Raw genomic sequence first — 20,863 nt, 5'->3', positions numbered from 1 at the left:
GGTGCCAGTCCAGGCCTCTGGATGGATACAGTTCATATGGTTGGAATCTTTTCAGAGTCTGGACCAGCAGAGTTACCTCCACCAATAGGGAACTTTAGCCCATTGTCAACTGAAAACAGGTCACAGGAGTGCAGAATGAACTGCACTCCTGTGATACATTGGAGAAGTACAGCTAAAATAGCTTTGGCTATATTTCTCCTTTAATTCTTGGTTTCACAATCCCCTGTTTTGATCATGCGCTTCCACAACACCTCCGGTCCTCTTCTCCAACAATAAATGTAGATGATCCCTTTTATAAATGGTGCTCTTTATATAATCATTGATAGGTGCTCAAGAAAAAAATAAATCTAAAGATAACTCTTTAAAGCAATACTACGCACTTCTAAAGATGTGGTGAGTCTTTAAAACAAACAAGCAGTAGGCAGTTGTCTTATAACAAATGTCAACCGACAATGATTTTGAGTTAATGGCACATAGCAATCCCTCACATAACAGTGCTTCCCTCCTAAAAATGAAAAAAAAAAATAGAATTAAGCAAAGTTAATTAATGAAATAATATTCTTCTATAGTTTCCACCACCAGGTGATAAAGTGCAGTTCAGTCCACCAATAAATGCCGTCTTATATATGGAAAAAAGTTGCAGACTCCCAATTTAAATTCTCAACTTGAATAAACTTGTCTGCAGACCAAGGATGAAGTTATTATTGATAATTAAGGAATTAATGCCATTTAGGCCGATCAGGCAAATGTTTCTGGAGAGTGATGTGTCTGGAGTAGAGTGTGCCTCTCCAGATACACTGTGGTGATTCAAGTTGATTATTTAAAGTGGATGTCTACAACTTATGGACTTTTTTACATATATAAGTGGACATTCATTGGTGGACTGAATTGCACTTTATCACCTGGTGCTGGAAACTATAGAAGAATATTATTTAATTATTTACTTTCAATTACTTAATTCTAATTTACTAATTTTAGGAGGTGGAGTACAGTTATGTGAGAGATTGCTATGTGTCTGTAAGGGACCGCCCGGCGGTACCACTAGCACTCCACTGATCGGATGTTCCCAGCGCACGGAGTCTAAGCCCCAGAGTACTTGTTCACCAGGGCCCCTGATGGTGGGGATGGACTTGGAGTACCCCAGGACCAGGTCGTGACTACTGAGGACACCCGTCAGTGGTAGGGGTATTCGCCAGGGGCTCCCACGGGAGAGAGCCAGGTATGAGGAGGTCTGGAGACCCCGTTGAGAGGGACGGATGGATGGCTGAGCAAGTGCAGGGTCATACAAGCCGGGTCGGTAACTATGGGGACGGTGCGGTACAGAGCAGCGGGCAAAGAATAGTCGGGTCACACGCCAGGTCAGCAACAGCAGGTCAGATCCAATAGGGGGCATTCAGGAGAGAGGTCAGGCAAGCAAGGGTCAAGAACAGGAGAAAACAGCAAGGTCAGAGCACAATCCGGGTCAGCAACTTACTACAACAGGTTCACAGGTTCACAGGATACAAGGAGACCAAAAGGCACTGAATGACAGCTCAGGGCCGTTTAAATATCCCGCCCTGCGCTGTCATTGGTGCCAGGCGCGCGCCCGTGGTCACTACTGCGCATGCGCGAACCTGATTGCCGCGGTCGGCCAAGTCCCGGCGCCCGCGTACGGGGAGGTGTACTGCGCCTGCGCCGAGCCCAGCGGCGCGGCGATCTCCGACAGTGTCATTAAGTTATAATTATTGTTGATCACAAAAAAAATCATTATAGCGTTTTCTGTTGCCCTTGTCCCACTTTTATTAAATATAAAAAAAAATCACTCACATTTAATCACGCACAAAGTCTAGTGCACCACAGAAAAAAACATGTACTATCTGGCCATAAATGGCCATGTGGCTGTGCTCCAGGCAGACTCCTCTTACTTCCTGTGTGAGAAGTCCTGATGTCGCTAGCTCTGCCCTTTATGCTTTGCACCACTGCCACATGGCTCCATGTTGGAGAGGTGGACTGAAGGTCTTGTGGAGACACTTGACCAAGCCAAGGGACTGTAGAACATGTGGCATCAGGAATTAATCAGCCCCTTAAAAGGGAAGGCACATCCTGACCTATCTTTCATAGGTCAAAGATTAAGGTGAGCGCATGGTGTGGAAGGTGAAGGACACAAGGGGAATCAGCACTAGTAGTGGAATGTGAAGCACAAAGTTTTAAACAAAAGGAGGACTTTTAATTTAAATTGGGACTTTATCACTATACAGGTGGTGGTACTAATATTTAATGTGAAAATTTTCCAGCACGTTGGGATTTTTTTTGTTGTTTTAGATTTATACCACTATTTTGGTTTTGTATGACATGAAGGTGATTAGATTGATGGTACACACTATAGTATATGAGGTGGAAAGCAGTACTGCATTATAAGTTCTGCTATAAATGGTGCTTGTGGAATACTGTGAGTGAATGTGAAAATATCTTCATTCTTAGGGGTATGGTTTGATCGGCAAGGGTTGATGGTAATGGGGCTGTACATTATACAATGCTGCCAAAGTACATTATATCATAATACTATAGCACATTATATAAAGCCACAACAGTACCTAATATGACAACACTATAGCACATTATACAAGGCCATCATACGAAAATATAACAACAGTTATTTTACTCCCATTGGCCTTCATCCTTGCCTCTGAGTACTACTCTGCAAAACTGAAACTAGGCGCTCAGGACACAGCTGGCAGAGAGTCATCTTCGGGGGCTCTAAAATAAAGTGTCAGCTGGACCCAGAGCAAAGCTCCTGGAAAAAAATCAATCCAAACCAAGAGGCTAGTCTTTAACAAGGTGCCTGTGTCAGTAGCAGAGCAGAATGGCCTTTGTCAGTCAGGTGACCTCTACCTCTTGAAAGCTGGCAAACACTAGCCATCTGGCTTTCTAAGGACTTATCTCATCATATACTGTATTAGGGATCCTTATCCACCACTCAATCTTCATCTCTCTTTCGGATATTTTACTGCTGAAGAGCAGGTCTGTGGGGATCACACCACTGTGGCCGGTGTTTGTGTGCTCAGCTGTATTGTTGGGGTTTACCTGAGGATCCTTCAGATCTCCAGCAGGCCAGTTTGAGCCTCCCTGAGCGCAGGGGTTAGAAAATGGTGACATGTCCAAATCACTATTTCATGATGCTACAGGCCTAGCCTTTAGAAATCTGATCAATGGCAGAAGCAAGTCAAAGATTATACAATTTTCTTTCCTTCAAACCATGGGTGGAAGGAAAGAAAATCACTCAATTTCCCCATTAACGCTCCAGCAGAGCTATTGTGTTCTGCTGGCTTTAGTGGTTAGTGTGACGATCGTGGCGTCAGACCCCAGCCCTTCTCACCAAACTCGTGACCGAAGGACTAACCAATCTAAAACCACGCTGTCACGTGCGTAACAATGCCATGCCCAGCTGCACTCTGCACAAAGATTTTCCAGCTAATGGACCGCAATCTGTGCATCTGCAGCCTGGGAGCGATTGTTACTGGGTCAGGTTAATTACGCAATTAACCCTTCACACTGCCACCACCTCCTTTTTGTACAGAGAAAGAGGAAACTCGGCAATATCAGCAATAACACTATAATGTTTGCATAAGCGTCGGTATACCACTGTCACCGCAGGCAGAAATATACCGAAGTTTAAAACACACACACCGTAGCGCTCTTCAGAGGCAGGGGTTCTTAGTTTGCATTAAGGAGCTTTAGAAACAGTTCAACACTTTCAGAAAGTAAGATTTATTACTAAAAGGTCAAAAGGGTGCAATAAAAATATTTACAGAAAAAGATGTAGCCAATATATATACATAAATTTACAGAGAGCAATAACACAGCATAGAGATAACAGAGAGAAGTTTAGAGGGATAAAGTACTTGCTGTGAGCCTTGGTTTAGGCAGATCAGGTTTCCTGAGCCAAAAGGATGCCTTATCTCCCAAAGTTAGTTCCGATGTTAAAAGGGAGAATCTTCAACTCAGCTTAGCTTAGCTTTTTCTAGGAACTCAGCAGGGTGTCTCCCTGAAGCAGAGAACCAATTGCCTCATTTGGGCAGGTGTTGCAGGCGGAGACCCAAGCTATGACCGAAAACCCTCGCAGTTGATGTCATGGTTCATAACTTACCCTGGATACATAAAACATTCTATCCACGAGTAGATTAATACGCAGAATCTTTGAAATATGACATACCTGTTGTGACGGTTAAGGAGATATAATTTTCTGCTTTCCTGTATATGTCAGATAGGGGGTGTAATATATCAGACGACTTGTATTAAAGTGACCGGGTTGAATATCTGCCTGGTTTTTATGTAAGTCTCTCATATTCTAAGATATGTAATCATAGGGGAAAGTGGGTCTTGAATGTGATGTCTGCTTTATTGCTTATCTAGAATGTCTTTGAGGCTCAGCGAGGGACTTGGTTTATGGCTTTACGATCCCTTTCCAAGCAAGAGTCTCGCAGACATATGGGCACCAGCTAATTGGGGATTATAGCCAGGACGCCCTCCCAATGAGTTTGCTGCCTGTGATCTCTGCATCAAACAGACCACATGTCACTCAACAGAGAGGGAGGGGGATATCGGAGGAATCTGATTTGGGAGAGAGAGATACAAGATGGAGGGGTTTGGAGCAAAATGGATGACCGCGTCCATCTCTGTGTGCACGATTGCTACAGTTAGTAATGTAGACTTGCAGATCTATAACTTTGGATTCCATGTCCCTTTGGAACACTCTCTTTGTGGAGGAAATATGTTGTGAATATGTTTGCATGCATTTCCTGCAGGTATTCTGGTACTGGTATTTTTGATGGCTTACATACTGGTAGTTTTGATGGCTTCCATCCAAACAGGCCCTGACGTCTGTATCAGTGGTGGGATGCTTTTAAACTGCAGTACCACTAGAGATATAAAGATGACCCATAGTTGCTACTCTCTAGTCATAACACTAGTTCATGAAGTCCTTACATGGTAAAGGCACACATAGCGAAAGGTTCTCCGGGTGGAGCCGTGTGTTGGACATCGCACAAGTACTGAATCGTGGTTGTACACACATTTTTGTCTTAAAGGAGCTTTAACCTCAGATTTTATGTAAGTGAAATACTTTTAATAAATTGCTTGATTTTAAGTACTATACTATGAGAGGCTGTTCTGTGTTTATCTGAGCATTTGCACAATGGAAGAAAAAGGAAACGTGAGTGTCTATAAGTCCTGGGAAAAAAGATTGTCTACTTTCCCAAGGGGAGACCATTTACCTCATATTTATCCCGTAGCCTCCCTAGCGGTCTGATTATGTCAGTATTTCTGTGCTCAAAGCAGTACATTTTTTTCATGGAAATATGTATTTTTTTTTATTGTAGGCCTGTAATTTTTAGGAATAACTCACTGAAATCTGTCCGAACAAGAGTTTAGTAAACATCCCGGGTATGTTAAAATTTGAAACACGAAATCATAAATTATAATTTAATAAATAATCATAAAAATAATAATATAATAATAATACATTTAATTCAATAATATAATCAAACCAGAAACACTGAAACTGAGACTAGCTGGTTGCCCCCTCTACTTCCAGCACTATTGGAAGCTGCTACTAAAGGATTAAATACAGCTAGAATAGAACTTTGCTTCAGAATTTGTCCTCTAATACCTGCGTTTATTTTTGCAGTATCCTGCACCCTCATCATCCTTCCTTTCTACGTTCAAGTACTGCAATAAATCTTCAAAAATATACCCCTAGATTGAGCCTGAATTGTTTGGTCTGGATATGGTTCCTGGGCTGGCAGCCACTGAACAGGAAAGGAAGATCTGTATTATTTCCAGTGGCCCCATTTGTCTCATCTCAAGTGTGCTTTTAGCATCTTTTTTGCAAAAATCAGTTTGTTTAGGAGCTAAAGTGAAACTAAACGATATCCTTGTTCTGCAAAACAAAATCTATACACATCCACAGCTTATGGCTCTGTAACCTGTTTTCCTGAAAATGTTTCTTACTGTGTTTTTCTGTCTCCTTGTAATGTCTTTCATAATCCTGTGAACTCCCTCTTTTCCCTCCACACGTCCGTTTGTAACAAGCACTGCATGTTAGCTGTGGTCATGTGCACTTCTCTATGCACACTACAAATCCCATAGTCCATAGTCCATCTCTGGAGCAAGCAAGAAAGGGTGGCTATGTTCCCACATACAGTAGGACCATGGAGACCGAACGTGTTGGCAGGTGTTAGTGCCCCTTTATCTGTATCCCCTCCTGAGGTGGTGTAGTAAGTGGAGTTGGTGTCCCTTTATATGCCAGCTGTGGTTAGGACCCAAAGAAGTTGGGGTATGGGAGAAGGACACCCTTGATCAGCAAATGTGTGTGTGAAGGGAACACCAAATTGTGAACCACCCTTGAAACAGACAATAACATCTGGGAAGATGGCTACAAAGGTACACTGAGACTGTAACAAATGTTCTGCACTAAGAGACTACTATCAAAAAGTCATGTAATGGAGGTATGGTGCTTTGCAGTGGCTCTATTACCTGTAGATGTACAGGTGAATGTGCCTGAGTTATGCAGTAAAGTGTTAAAACGCAACTGGACTGGACATTCCTTTATTCCGGGTAAAAGGCCACTGGCCAGGAATATGTGAGTGGGCAGGCTTCAAGCCAGGAGAAGAAGAAGACAGCAGGTAGGTGACTATATCCCCCAAGAAGAAGTGTGGCGGGTCCAGAGTCAACAAGAAGTTTGATCACAGCAGCAAAAAAAAAGGATTTAGAGATTTGGAGATGGGTAAGAGCAATAGAATGGACTTTTTTTTTCAATTAAGAATGCATACTTGAATTGATTTTTTTTATTATAAATTAGTGCTTACTGTCACTTTAAGATGCGTGGCTCAAATCATAGAAGGCAATCCTTGCTGCATGCAGATACTTTTTATTGAATTAGAAACATTTTCAAGAATGATCACAACTGTTTTTTTTGTCGTAGGTACACTGCAATAAAGCCTATAGCAAATTTCATGGGTTTCTGATTTGAGCAAGGATGAACAGATGCATCCCTACCTCTGTCATTCTTAGTGATAGATATACCTGTGTATGGAGATCCTTGCATGACACATACATTATACAAAGATTTTGTTTTGCCTATTTTTAATTTTAATGTCAGCTCTTCTGTTATGGCATGTGTGCAGTGGCTAAACTACTCGTCTCCTTTTTCATACAAAGTAACAGGCGAGGATTATCCAGAATTTGCATGCATGTTTCATTTTTATATACCGAAATCCTTTCCATTAGGCATATGGCCCCCGAACCTCTGTGTGTTTTTTTCCAGGATAGTTATTCATGTGAAACCAAAAGTCTTTGTTTTGATCAGGGATGGAAATAAAGGGATTAAAAGAATCAGAACAGTGATTTGTAATTGGTCTCTAGACTTTTCTACTTACTTTGGTAAGATACCAGCCAGCAAGGAAAGACTTTAGCACTGCATCTAAAGCTTTCTTTTCTAGCCCTGGGATTATAAGAGTTCCTTAACCTTGTCAAGATAAAACTTCAATATTAACACTTCATGTGCTGTCAGGTGCAGCCCACATTTACAAAGCTGTTATTAAACTATATATCAAATGAACAAGTTATGTATGTTAATTATCCTAAATAAAATCAGAAGCATTATGCAATGCATTTTATTTTTTTTTTTAAGCGTACATTAACCCTCATTCTAACATCTATTTATATATCCCTCAAACAGCAATAATAGTTAATAAGGCTGGATTCCAGGTAATTATAAAAGAACTCCAGGCAAATATACATTCATTAAAGCATACGTCAAGGCAACAAAAAAAAACATATTTATTACATCTTGTCAATACATGCACATTTCCCCATGTTTTATTCCCTTAAAGCAGTATTAAACCCACAAGCAAACATTTTGTATATTACAGCTTACCCATTCTTAGATGTGACAGCTGTTTTCTGTTTTTAGGCTTTCTTTTTTTTTTTTGTCTGGTGATCTGGCCAGTAACTCTGTTGTTTTTCAAATTAACAAGCTCTTTTCCAGATGTATCAGTTACAGGGATGAGACAAGCCATTTAACACTGGTAGGTGTACTTGTGTAGCCAGGTGCCTGGCTAGGAGTGGAGAGTGAGAGAAACACTGTCTGCAGCTGCTCTCTGTAGCTATTGCCCTGTAGTACTGAACTGGTTAACAGCTGTATCAGTGAGAGGAGGGAGCTGCTGACTAGGAAGAGTACAGTGGACTGAGTCAGGCAGCACTGCACTGTGGGAACTGTAGTCCAGAGGATAGACTCTACTGTAATCAAGAGCTTTTGAACTGCATTTCCCAGAGGGAGATTGCCAGGAGGAGGGGAAAGAGCTGTATTTTCTCAGGTCACAGCTTGGTCTTGACATGATGGGAACAGAGAATGCACATTGCTGAGCAGTATGCAGCATCACTGTTGCATATTGGCTGCCTGAGCAGTATACAGAGTGCTTGGTTTGGGGGTTCTGACAGCCAGAGTCACTTGGAAGCAGAGCACTAATCGCTGTGTATGACCAGATGGTGAGCTGCAATATTGCTAAGACTGGTGACTTGCTGCTGTGGGGATTTATTATCTGAGGCTGGAGAGACTGAGCCCTTTAGGAACTAACCATACAGCCATTTAGCATACAAGAAGGGAACAAGCGAGCGCACAGTAGAATATAAAGAAGCTAGCATGAAAGGATGAACCCCTATATCCTCAAATGTGAATGAAATGTAAAATGCAGTGCTGTATAATATGAGAAAATAAATAAATGAGCAAATAAAGTGACAAAAGTGACCAAAATGGAAGTGAAGCACATATGATTAAGCGTTAACATGAACTATATTCAATAAAGTGTCTCGCCAAGCAATAGCGAGAATGGTGATTATAAATATATATTAATATATATAAAAGTTACAATAGTGAATAGTCCAGCATAAATATAATGCAAGATAAATAATAAAAAATAATAAAAGAAAAAACAACAAAGTCCAAAAATGCTCCGTGAAAAATCTGTGCAAGTGACTCCGTGCTAAGGGATTGCTGTATGAATGCACTCACCAGAAGCGCATATACAATACAACACTATTAGCACTCCTGTTGTGACTTGTTTATGCAAGCCATTTTCCTTAAGGTGGAACACATAGTTTTTGGCATCATTTTGGCTTGTTTGATCTATGGTGGAGAGGGACCATTTGAGCCATCCCTGTATGCTGTGAGAGGCCAGTGGTTGGTGTTCTGGTGTCTTCCCTGTATGCTGTAAGAAGCCAGTGGAGTTCTTTTCCTGCATCCATATTTCATCACATCCACCGCGGAGGAGTTGGATACAATATTATGCGCATTGTATATGCGCTTCTGGTGAGTGCATTCATATAGCAATCCCTTAGCACAGAGTCACTTGCACAGATTTTTCACGGAGCATTTTTGGACTTTGTTGTTTTTTTTTTTTATTATTTTATTATTTTTCTTGCATTATATTTATGCTGGACTATTGTCCACTATTGTCACTTTTATATATATTTATAATCACCATTCTCGCTATTGCTTGGCGAGACACCTTATTGAATATTGTTCATGTTAGCGCTTAATCATATGCGCTTCACTTCTGTTTTGGTCACTTTTGTCACTTTATTTGCTCATTTATTTATTTACTTTCTCATATTATACAGAGCTGCATTTTACATTTCATACAGCCATTTAGTAGCATTATTGATGCCGGCAGGCTTGACTGGGGCTATTCTTATGTGCACCAATGGTACAATTGGGCCCCAACACTAACTGGAAGAGTTAGGACTAAAGACTGCCCCTTTACAGCTGTTACACAGACACCTTTATTTATTGCCTATGCTAAAAGGTAGCTCTCAGGGGACATTGCACCATATCCTAGCCATCCTCCTAGAGTGCTCTCTAGACTAGTTATAGTATTACTATAGACATAGCAATTATTGCTTAGGTGCACTGTTTATTGTTGACTTTGCCAATTCATAAAATAATCTCAGTCTAGTGTTACAGAACTCTATTCTAAGTTACTTTGGCATAGTGATCATACAATCCAGCAGACTGTGTCTGAACCTACCTTCTGCATGCTTATTTATGCTCAAACCACCATTTACTCAAACCCACACAATACTTTGAGTTCTTTTACCACTGAACAGTCTTGTGTCTATTTCCTGATACTATTTCAGAGTTGAGTATTCATGCTTGTATTCCTCTAAGTCACAGGTATCAAACTAGCGGCCCTCCAGCTGTTGCCAAACTACAAGTTCCATGAGGCATTGCAAGATTGAGTTACAAGCATGTAGAGGCATGATGGGACTTGTAGTTTCGCAACAGCTGGAGGGCCGCCAGTTTGACACCCCTGCTCTGAGTGCATGCAGTACCTTTCACTCAAGCAAGTGTGCTTAAGGGGCTGAGGTTGTTCTTAGAGTCAAAACAAAGAGCCCAAAGTACCAATTGGCTCCTTTGGTGGGTAGCACTACACTTACAAAGATCAGCTTTTATTTATTCATGTAAAACCCTTATCCCAAAAGGAAATAATTGCTGCTATAACTGATTATAAAGCTTAAACTGGGATTTGGCTTTAATGTGTTACTGTATCTAAATCTGCTAGTACACATAACACTCCCCTCCCCCTAGAATTGCAATGCTGCTGTCTACTGTGCCTCCTGTACTCCTTCATCCAGAGTGGGGGCGCTCTGATACAGGAGTTGTGTTACTGGCCAGATCAATAGGTGAAAACAGAGGGGAAAAAAGCCTCAATAAAGAAAACTAATACAGCCAACACATCCAATGATTGGTAAGCTGCAATATATTACATTTTTGGTTTGAGGTTTAATACCACTTTAAACATGCTACAAGTACAAAAATAAATAACTATTGATGTTCCAGAAGTATAGTGTGCTCTTAGCTCTCTCTTTGAAATATCAACAGAGTAAGGGGAATGTATCCAAACTGGAGCAGACAGACTATAGAGTAGCTGTGCATGGCAACCAATCAGCTTCTAACCTAAAAACAAAAATGTATATCATTTGTGGCGGCGGCATTTCTTTCTTTTTCAGGATTTTTCTCCTTCTTTTTCACCTGATGATCCAGTCAGTAAGTCTGTTATATTTCACTTTCCTTACTAGATCAAGCCATCCAGCAAAAGGGGAAGGTTGGGACAAACCATTTAACACTGACAGGGGTGCTTACAATGGTCAGCTTTATTCACTTATGTAAAACCTTTATCCTAAAAGAACATACAAAAACTGTTGCTGTAACTGCTTAAACACTGTTAGCTAGAGTATGGCCTTAATTTGGTAGTCAAGTCCATCTAAAACTTCTAGTGCATCTAACACTACCCTCTTCCCAGATTGACAATGTTACTGTCTAAAGGTGCCATCATTGCTCCTCCATTCAGAGTGTAGACATCTTTAGGTAGGAAGTGTGTTTCACCAAGTGAAAATAAAGGAAAAAAGTCTAAAAAAAAATAAAATAAAACTAATGCAGCCATCACATGTACAGTTGTGACCAAAATTATTCAACCCCCACTGAAATTGAGTGTTTTGGCCAGTTTGACATTGCTTTTGATCATTCAGTCATCTTGCTTACATTTACATTAAAGAGGCACTTGTAGGTCAGACAAATATAACATAACAGTTATAATGAAATAACCACAAATGTCTTTTCTGTGCTCACAGCATTATCAGTTTTATTCAACCCCCAAGTGACATTCAATCTTAGTACTTAGTACAGCATCCTTTTACAGTTATAACAGCTTTTAAACGTGAAGCATAGCTTGACACAAGTGTCTTGCAGCGATCTACGGGTATCTTCGCCCATTCTTCATGGGCAAAGGCCTCCAGTTCAGTCACATTCTTAGGCTTGCGCACTGCAACTGCTTTCTTTAAGTCCCACCAGAGGTTCTCAATCGGATTTAAGTCTGGTGACTGCGATGGCCACTCCAAAATGTTCCAGCCTTTCCTCTGCAACCATGCTCTAGTGGACTTGGAGGTATGCTTGGGATCATTGTCCTGTTGAAAGGTCCAACGTCTCCCAAGCCTCAGGTGTGTGACGGACTGCATCACGTTTCCATCCAATATCTCCTGGTACTGAAGAGAATTCATGGTACCTTGCACACGCTGAAGCTTCCCTGTACCTGCAGAAGCAAAACAGCCCCAAAGCATGATTGACCCTCCACCATGCTTCACAGTAGGCAAGGTGTTCTTTTCATCATAGGCCTTGTTCTTCCTCCTCCAAACATAGCGTTGATCCATGGGCCCAAACAGTTCTAATTTTGTTTCATCAGTCCACAGAACACTATCCCACAACTTTTGTGGTTTGTCCACATGGCTTTTGGCATACTGCAGTCGACTCTTCTTATTCTTTGGAGACAGCAAGGGGGTACGCCTGGGAGTTCTGGCACGGAGGCCTTCATTACGCAGTGTGCGTCTTATTGTCTGGGCTGAAACTTCTGTACCCACATCTGACAAATCTTTTCTCAGTTCCTCAGCAGTCACACGGGGACTTCTCTCCACTCTACGCTTCAGGTAGCGCACAGCAGTCGAAGTCAGCATCTTCTTTCTGCCACGACCAGGTAGCGTTTCAACAGTGCCCTTTGCCTTGAATTTGCGAATGATGCTTCCTAAGGTGTCTCTTGGTATGTTTAACATCTTTGCAATCTTCTTATAGCCATTGCCCTTCCTGTGAAGAGAAATCACCTCTTCTCTTGTCTTCCTGGACCATTCTCTTGCCTTCACCATGTTTGTAACCACACCAGTAAATGTCTAGAAGGAGCTGAGTATCACAGTCATTTTAAAGCTGCCTAATTGGTGCTTATTATGCTTGATTGCTGCTCGGTGACATCCACAGGTGTTTTCAATACCTGATGGAAAGCACCTGTATGAACCTCTGTTCTTCAGAGTGGTAGTCTTTAAGGGGTTGAATAATTGTGGCAATGAAGAAACCACATAAGAACCATTTACTACTGTATTACATAAACAATTGATGTCATTTTAGTTGCATTTGGGTAGTTACAACGTCCTTGTAGGATTTGATTCTGAATACAATTCCAAATGTACACTATAGTCCCTAAACCCCTTTACAGCATTGGGGGTTGAATAATTTTGGTCACAACTGTAGCTTCCCTAGCGGTCTGATTATGTCAGTATTTCTGTGCTCAAAGCGATACATTTTTTTGCATGAAAATATGTATTTTTTTTATTGTAGGCCTGTAATTTTTAGGAATAACTCACTGAAATCTGTCCGAACAAGAGTCTAGTAAACATCCCGGGTATGTTAAAATTTGAAACACTAAATCATAATTTATAATTTAATAAATAATCATAAAAAATAATAATATAATAATAATAAATGTAATTAAATAATATAATCAAACCAAAAACACTGAAATTTGAAATATAGCACCAAGTTCGCACATCGCTGAGCAAAGTCGCAAAATCGTTTTCGGTGTCTGATGATGAATTTCCCCACGAATCATTATCACTCAATTCTGCAAGTAGTTCTGATTTACTATCGCTGTTCTCTAGCTGATCTAAAACCGCTTTTGACCTAAAGGGACACTTTTTGGACGCCATGGACGTTTCTCAGTTTCCAGGCAGAAAGAACAGTAAAAATGCAGGCAGGGCACAGGACAAAGCAATTGGGACAAAATGTATGTGAAATGCTTTGATACAGTAATGTTATACTATGAGATTTTAGTGTATTTAGTGAATGTCACTGCCATTCCATCCCCCGTACGTCCCGATGTCACAGAGAATGGAACCCAGAAGACAGATGCCGGCATCAATTGGAGGACATTGCCGGGGACACTGCAGGAGGAACATTGCGGGAGCAAGGGACAAGGTAAGAGAAGAAGAGATCCCGGGGCAGCGCTGCAAGGTATTCCCGAGTGTAGCCCGGGGTTACCGCTTGTGGTGCTGAAACTTTACCCCGTGCTACACTCGGGAATACCGCCAGGGAGATTAAGGATTGATAAACTGCAATATATTACATTTTTGATTTTAGTCTTGAATTTTAGTTTAATACTGCTTTAACTGAACAAGCTGAAGATGAATTTGATTGGTCATTGTGCACAGTTGCTTCAGATTCTGTCTACAGTTATCAGTTTTGATAACTATCCCCCCGGTGTATTTTATGCTCTGAGAACACAACTATATTTATTAACTGTAACTGGCTGGACTCTCTATGAGGGCTGTATAAATCTCAGGGATGGATGGACAGAAATATAATCATTCGGTAGATACAAGAGCTTCCTTACATGTTTTTTGTTTATTTAGAGGGAGTTGAGCTTGGAGTTTAGCATAAGACTTGTTTCATACTGCTGTGCTGCAGTATGTACCGTGATGCCCCAAACACTCAAATGTGTGTTGGTGCACTGTGGCGCCATTCATTCTTAATTGCACCTCAACCCAGTTTGCCAACAGATTACAATGCACTACAATACACTGTATCACACTTCTGTGCATCGTGGTGCACTAGATGAATTGACAAATGCAGATAATAATTAAAATTTCAAGCATTGCTGCTGCTATTACTGGATCATTTCTGCCCTTCTGCTCTTCCAGCAGTTGTAGGCAATTATAATGCCACAGTTAGTTTTTGGTAACTGAGACACTGTCAACATCAAGTAGCTATAATGGTACTATGTGGCATTTTAAAGTTGGCTATGCATTAGTAGATTTTAGAACGAATGTTAGTAAGTACAGTTGTACAAAACTTAGTATGAAAATCTTGTCAATCTTGTCAATACCTCTGAGAAGACTGGAAGGACCCAGTACCTCCTGATTTGGACGGATCTACCTTGGTCTGGCCTGGGGCTGGGGACGCAAAAAGTCCGCAAACTCAGTGCCCCCTGAGTAGTCGCCTCAGGGGTGTCACTAGTAACACTTGGGTGTGAGACCCCACGGTGTGAAGATGACACATGGTCACTGTTTTTCACCTCTTTTTGCACAGCGCCCTAAGGACCAGGTCTTTTGGCTAAGTCCAGGGCAATTTTTGCTACGGGCCTCAGGGCCTGGTCTGTGCACATTTCGGCACGGTACCATTTTTTTTATTTTATTTACTTTATCTTATTTATTTATTTATTACGCACTCCCACGTTTGTCACTTTTTTCTTTGCCTTATGTGTGTGTTTTTCACGGATGGAGGGTGTGGGTCCTCGGGCCTACCCTGAAGTCTAGGGGGAGGATGTGTGGCCATACGGTTCCTTCCTCCCCTGATCCCTAGAGGACTCTTCTTCGGGAGAGTCCCCTTGCCTAGTACTGAATGTCCGGCTTCGGCTGGGCATAGGGAACGGTGGTCCACCAGGCCTTTTGGCCAGGAGGACCAAGTGGGAACCTTGTCCCCGTCAGGAGCTTCGTGCCCCGGGGGATCAGGGTAAGCGGTCCAAGCCCCTTTAGGGGTAGGACACAGCACACCCCTAAGTGCACTTTTTGTGTGGTGTTTTTGCACTTGCACTTTTTTGTGAAACACTTACGGGTTTTTTCGTATAGTTGCACGTTTGCGGACTTAAAAAAAAAAAAAAATCTTGTCAATACATTCAATGACTTGATGAATGTTGTTTGAAAATACTTGCTTTTAACATTTAATTTTGGAGTGATGAATTTTCTGAACGAAAATACATACATACATACGTTCATTCATTTGAGAAATAGTTTTCATCCTACTCCTTCAAATTTTTGCATCACTGCAGTTGAAATTGAAAATTGATTTGACCCCGCTAATGCATTCTTAAAATGAACATTTCTGAACACATTCCATTAGTGTAACTTTACAAATTGTACAAGGATGGGCAGAAATATTCACCTCCAGTCTTCTTAGAGACATATTTACCCAATGATGGCGAGCTTGAGAAATTATCCAAACACAACGAGATCTTACTTTCACACAGTGTACACGTATGCATGAATGCACATGGCAGGGTGGCTTCTTTTTTAATGTAAGTCTTGTGATTGTGCCTAAATTACAGGCAGCATTTGATGGGTATGTAATATCATTGGGCAGCCTTGTACAAATGGGCAGTTTATTATAGAAACAATAAAAACGGAATGTGTACCAACATGAAATGTGAGTGTAGCACTACCCATTTAGGAGTTGCTGAGGTTTTTGGTCCCCCTATAGAAATGCACAGCAAGGCAGCATGCCTTTTCCACAGACTTGCATTCTAGAGAAAGTAAACAGTCCTTGAGATTTTTTTTTTTAGGTTTTATTAAGGGTATTGAACTTGGATAGGGTAAGGGGTGTATGGGATGCCCAAGGAACAGCAAACTGAGGACAACTTCTTAGCAACTATGTACAAGTTCAAGGATAGGACTTCTCTTCAAGGAGAGCTCTCCAGCCTGTCCTGGTGTACCATCCCAGACCCCAGATAAATCCGCTTCTTTACTCAGCTGTCTGGAGGAATTCCTGGACAAGGGGATCCAGCGGCTGCTGCTTAAAAGGGTTAACAGTCCTGGGTATGGAGCTAGTCAGGTTCCCCACCAGAATGCTCTTTCCCCTTTAACTGGCCCAGGGGGTGTAGGATTACTCAGTAGGGCCTCGCCTTTCAGCTGGTTGGGTTGTTGGCTGCCTTCAGGCCTTCTGTTGGGCTGGCTCCTTCCTTGGCTCCATAGGTGGTCCTCCTTCCAGGGACCCAAGAAGCTGAGTGATCCTCCTTTTCAGGTCCTGGCCTGTAGGTAGGCCCATTCCCACTGGGCCCCTTCCCAGACTCAAGCATCACAGCCTTCCTCACATCTTCCACCCGAACACTCCTCCTGCTGAGCAGGCTCAATCATACTTAAGGGCGGTCCTGACCCCATGCCAAGCATCCTGCCTGGGGATTGGTCAGGATCCCTTAAGTATGCATATCAGCTCCTCCTCACCCCCACCCACTGCTTCTAGAATCTTCTCTAAATTTCTAGAGAAGAGGGAGGTATCAAGGAACTGATCTGCACAGCCTCTAAGCCCTGACCTAAAATTGACCCTGCTGACTATTGCCCATGCTGCTACTCAGCCTCTCTAACTAAAAAAAAATGTAAGTAGCCCCTTCTGGTTATCTAGAGGGTGCTACATGAGCATAATACTTTGCCACCCATAGGCCTTGATGCCTGTTATCTGTCTGAATCAGAACAGGAGTTGAATGACAGATGCTGACCTGCCTTCATCAGGACCCACCAAGTTGTAATATAGTGTATGATTTAAAGTATATGTGAACCTTTACCTTGTAAAACAGTCCATTCAGTTTAAAAGGCAAAATGTTTGTGTATAGATATAAGAAACATTCTAAGTACCTTTTTTCTTTTTTTTTTTCTTTTTTATAAGTGATCACATAATATCTGTTCTCAGCTGTATATGGGGCTAAGGCAAGCCATAGATGATGCAATTTTCTTTCCTGCTACCACAGGTTGAAGGAAAGAGATTTGCTTGATTCCCCGATCACAAGTCATTATTGATGGGGGAATCCCTCCTGCAGTGTCATTGTGTTCTGCCAGCGGGATCCCTTTCCTGTCCGCAGAACACAATGATCACTGCTGGCAACTATAGGTGCTGGCAGTAAATGCATTAAAAAAATCTGACATGCTGGTTGTACTATAGTTGATCACTGGATCAATATAGCTGCTGGCAGTAACTGCATACAAAAAATCCAACAGACTGGTTGTACTGAAGTTGATTGATGGATCAACTTCAGTATAACCAGCCTGCTCATAGATGGATCAAATCTTTGTTGGTCCTTGCTGAACCAGTTAAGATTTGTTCCATCTATGGCTGCTTTAGAGAGATGGGAGTGGAGAAACAGCAGTACACTGATCTTCCCAGTGAATGGCTGTGCAGAGGGGATGTGTCAGCACAAGTCTGAACATTGGAGGACAGGCAGGCTGTTTTCCCAGCACAGCCAGAAAACTGACCACGCTGGGATGGACATGCTTCTATGCCTACCGTGGTCAGTTTGAAATAGGAAAGCAGAGAGACTGGTGGGTTTACCAGGTATTTCACACAAAGGTAGCAATGCAAAGAAAATAGGATCTTTTTTAAGAGAAGTACATGGTACAAGAGACCTATATCAGGAATATGAAATGTTGGGGTGATATATTCTTGAAGACATTGAATTTATTCCTCACCTTGGAATCGGAAGCACTGAGTGAATTTATTTTTCTTTTACCAAAGATTTTATTAAGCATGTTAAAAGAAACATACAAACCATGACAAATCGTATGATACAAAGCTACAACAAACAATTAAGTGAATTTATTTTTAATTATAACTATTTGTTCTTTGCTCTAGTTTTTAGAATAAAGTACTATCACGTGCATTTTGCAATGACTAAAAATATATAAATGATATAAAGGCATGACCTGCCAAGCTTTGGTAACAAAGGGTCTACTAAAGATGAGAATGATTCCTTTTCTATTTTCTGTTAAAATGATATACACGAGTTGAGCTTGGTTAGGCAGTAATGCCAAAAGGTAGGCATGAAAATTTTTAGGAGGAAATCATGCAATAAAGCATAGCAGAGGTCACAGGTAAGACCCTATTCCACTTACGATGATAACTGCCCAGTATTCTTTAATGAAAGGCACAGATCTCATGGAAGATGGATATTCTTCATGCTTCATGTGTATGTCTATGTGTTCCCTCTTGTGTCATCTCTAATGGTTCTACTGCAGCTGGATAGCTTATTTGTCGGTGAAGAATCCTTGCAGGCAGAGGCCAGATTTAAAATCACTTCCTTGTTTAGAAGCTCTTTCATGTCTTTGTTTCAGCTATGGTTTTGTCTTTGTGAAGGCAAGGGCTCGTCAGCCAGGGAAGTTAAAGCTTCTCTCTATTCATAGGGCAGGTGCAAATTCTGTGGACAAAATAGACAGTGTGACCACCCAGCTTATCATATGCCCATTCTCCTCTTGTGTAGAAGACAATACATTTAGATATATTCCGTTTTTTTACTAGTGATTTATTAATATAGTTAGTAACTTGGTAAAAATTAACTGGATTCAATAAGCTGTATGCTGTATTTTAACTGTTTACTATTTCTAGATTGATAGTTTTCTCATCAAAACACTAATTTCTCATCCATTAATTGCATTGGGGTGTCATCGTTATTTCTTAAATATCGCACTGCTTTATTTTTCATGAATATGATTTTTTTCAGGAAATGTTATTCTCACCCATAAATGGCTCATTTTCTGCTATTAACAAATACACCTCATACAACCTCACAATTATTGGCAGTAATAAGCTGTGCAGCTATTCTTGAGAAACGACTTTAATATACATTATACTTCAAAAATAAGCAGTAATAAAAACTATAACACTTATGGTGCATTTGTAACTCTTTAATACACATAAACCTGTAGTCAACTAATAACATTATTATTATTATTATTATTATTATTATTATACAGGATTTATATAGCTCCAACAGTTTGCTCAGCACTTTACAATATAACGGGAGACAATACAGCAACAATACAGTTCAATACAAGAAGGATAGGAGGGCCCTGCTCCTTGGAGCTTACAATCTAATATTATGAAACATATAAATGTAGCGCTACCCCCCCCAGGGTGCGCTTGATAATGATTGCCCCCAGTAGTTGCCCTGACCTTGCAAGCCTCCCGACACCTCTAACACTCTAGGGTTTATTTACACAAGCTGGAGAGTGCTCACTTCTGCATAGAAACCAGTTGGCTTCCATATTTTATTGCTAAAGCTTAACCACTTGCCCTCCAGTGGATTGACCCCCCTTCCTGACCAGGCCATTTTTCGTGATACGGCACTGTGTTACTTTAACTGACAATTGCATGGTCATGCAACGTTGCACCCAAATGAAATTTATGTCCTTTTTTTCCCACAAATGGTGATTTCTTTTGGTGATATTTGATTGCCTCTGTGGATTTTTATTTTTAGTGCTATAAACAAAAAAAGACCGAAAATTTTGAAAAAAAAAAAAACAATATTTTTTACTTTTTGCTATAAATAGTATCCATATCCAGTAAAAAAAATTTAAAAATAAAATTTCACCATAAATTTAGGACAAAATGTATTCTGCTACATGTCTTTGCTAAAATAAAATCCCAATATGTGTAAATTAATTGGTTTACGTGAAAGTTATAGCGTCTACAAATGGCGGTATATATACTGGAACTTTTTTTTTATACTAGTAATGGTGATCAGAGACTTATAGTGGGACTGCAGCGGGCATTCTGACACTTGGGGGGAACTGAATAACTGCCAATGACATCCCCAGTGACACTAATACAGTGATCAGTGCTAATAAAAAGCACTGACAATGTACTAATGACACTGGGCAGGAAGGGGTTAACATCTGGGGTGATCAAAGGGTTAACTGTGTGCTGCTTTACTATACAAGAATGCTGCTTTGTAGTGCTCTGCTTTGCAGACAGAGAGAGGGGGTGAGAGAGATAGAGAGAGAGGGGTGAGAGGGTGAGAGAGAGAGGGGTGACAGAGAGAGGGGGTGAGAGAGAAGGGGGAGAGAAGGAGGGGGGACAGAGGTGGGTGGAGAAGAGGGATGAGAGAGAGGGGGACAGTGAGGGGACACACCAAACTGAACATGTGCAGAATGACTCCACACGATATGTCTTATCAGGAGATAAGAGGGGGACACTGGAAGAAGGGGAAGATCAAAGAAGTCAAGATCAAGCAGCCTTTTTACACAATGCAGAGGATTAACCCCTTAGGTTCCACACTGAGTATAACAAGTATGCTTTACTGAATATACAGACTGATCTTACTGTTGTGGGTTTAGTAACATTTTAAGGATGAGTTCACCTTTGGATCATGTTACATGTTCCACCCATCTTTAGTAACATGTTCCAGCTCCTTCCTCCTCTCCCACCCAATCCCCCCCCCTTTCCTGTGACAGCAGGCAGGGGATATTCTCC

At 41.2% G+C, this 20,863-nt stretch overlaps 1 long non-coding RNA gene across 1 annotated transcript in view; it reads right to left on the bottom strand.

Annotated features, from left to right (window-relative positions):
- Positions 1 to 18,239: 18,239 nt before the first annotated feature.
- The window catches only part of LOC149469884 (uncharacterized), a 305,391-nt gene continuing 302,767 nt past the window's right edge, over positions 18,240 to 20,863 (bottom strand). Inside the window, exon 5 of the long non-coding RNA XR_016311486.1 lies at positions 18,240 to 18,809. This is a non-coding gene — a long non-coding RNA (uncharacterized LOC149469884). The remainder of the gene's footprint in view (positions 18,810 to 20,863) is intronic.

The sequence above is a fragment of the Staurois parvus genome, unplaced genomic scaffold (assembly GCF_062004578.1).
Source record: "Staurois parvus isolate SC_StPar_1 unplaced genomic scaffold, SC_StPar_1.0 ptg000058l, whole genome shotgun sequence".
NCBI lineage: Eukaryota > Metazoa > Chordata > Amphibia > Anura > Ranidae > Staurois > Staurois parvus.
The sequence above is the reverse complement of the archived record's forward strand: the minus strand, read 5'-3'. Positions and strand labels throughout refer to the sequence as shown.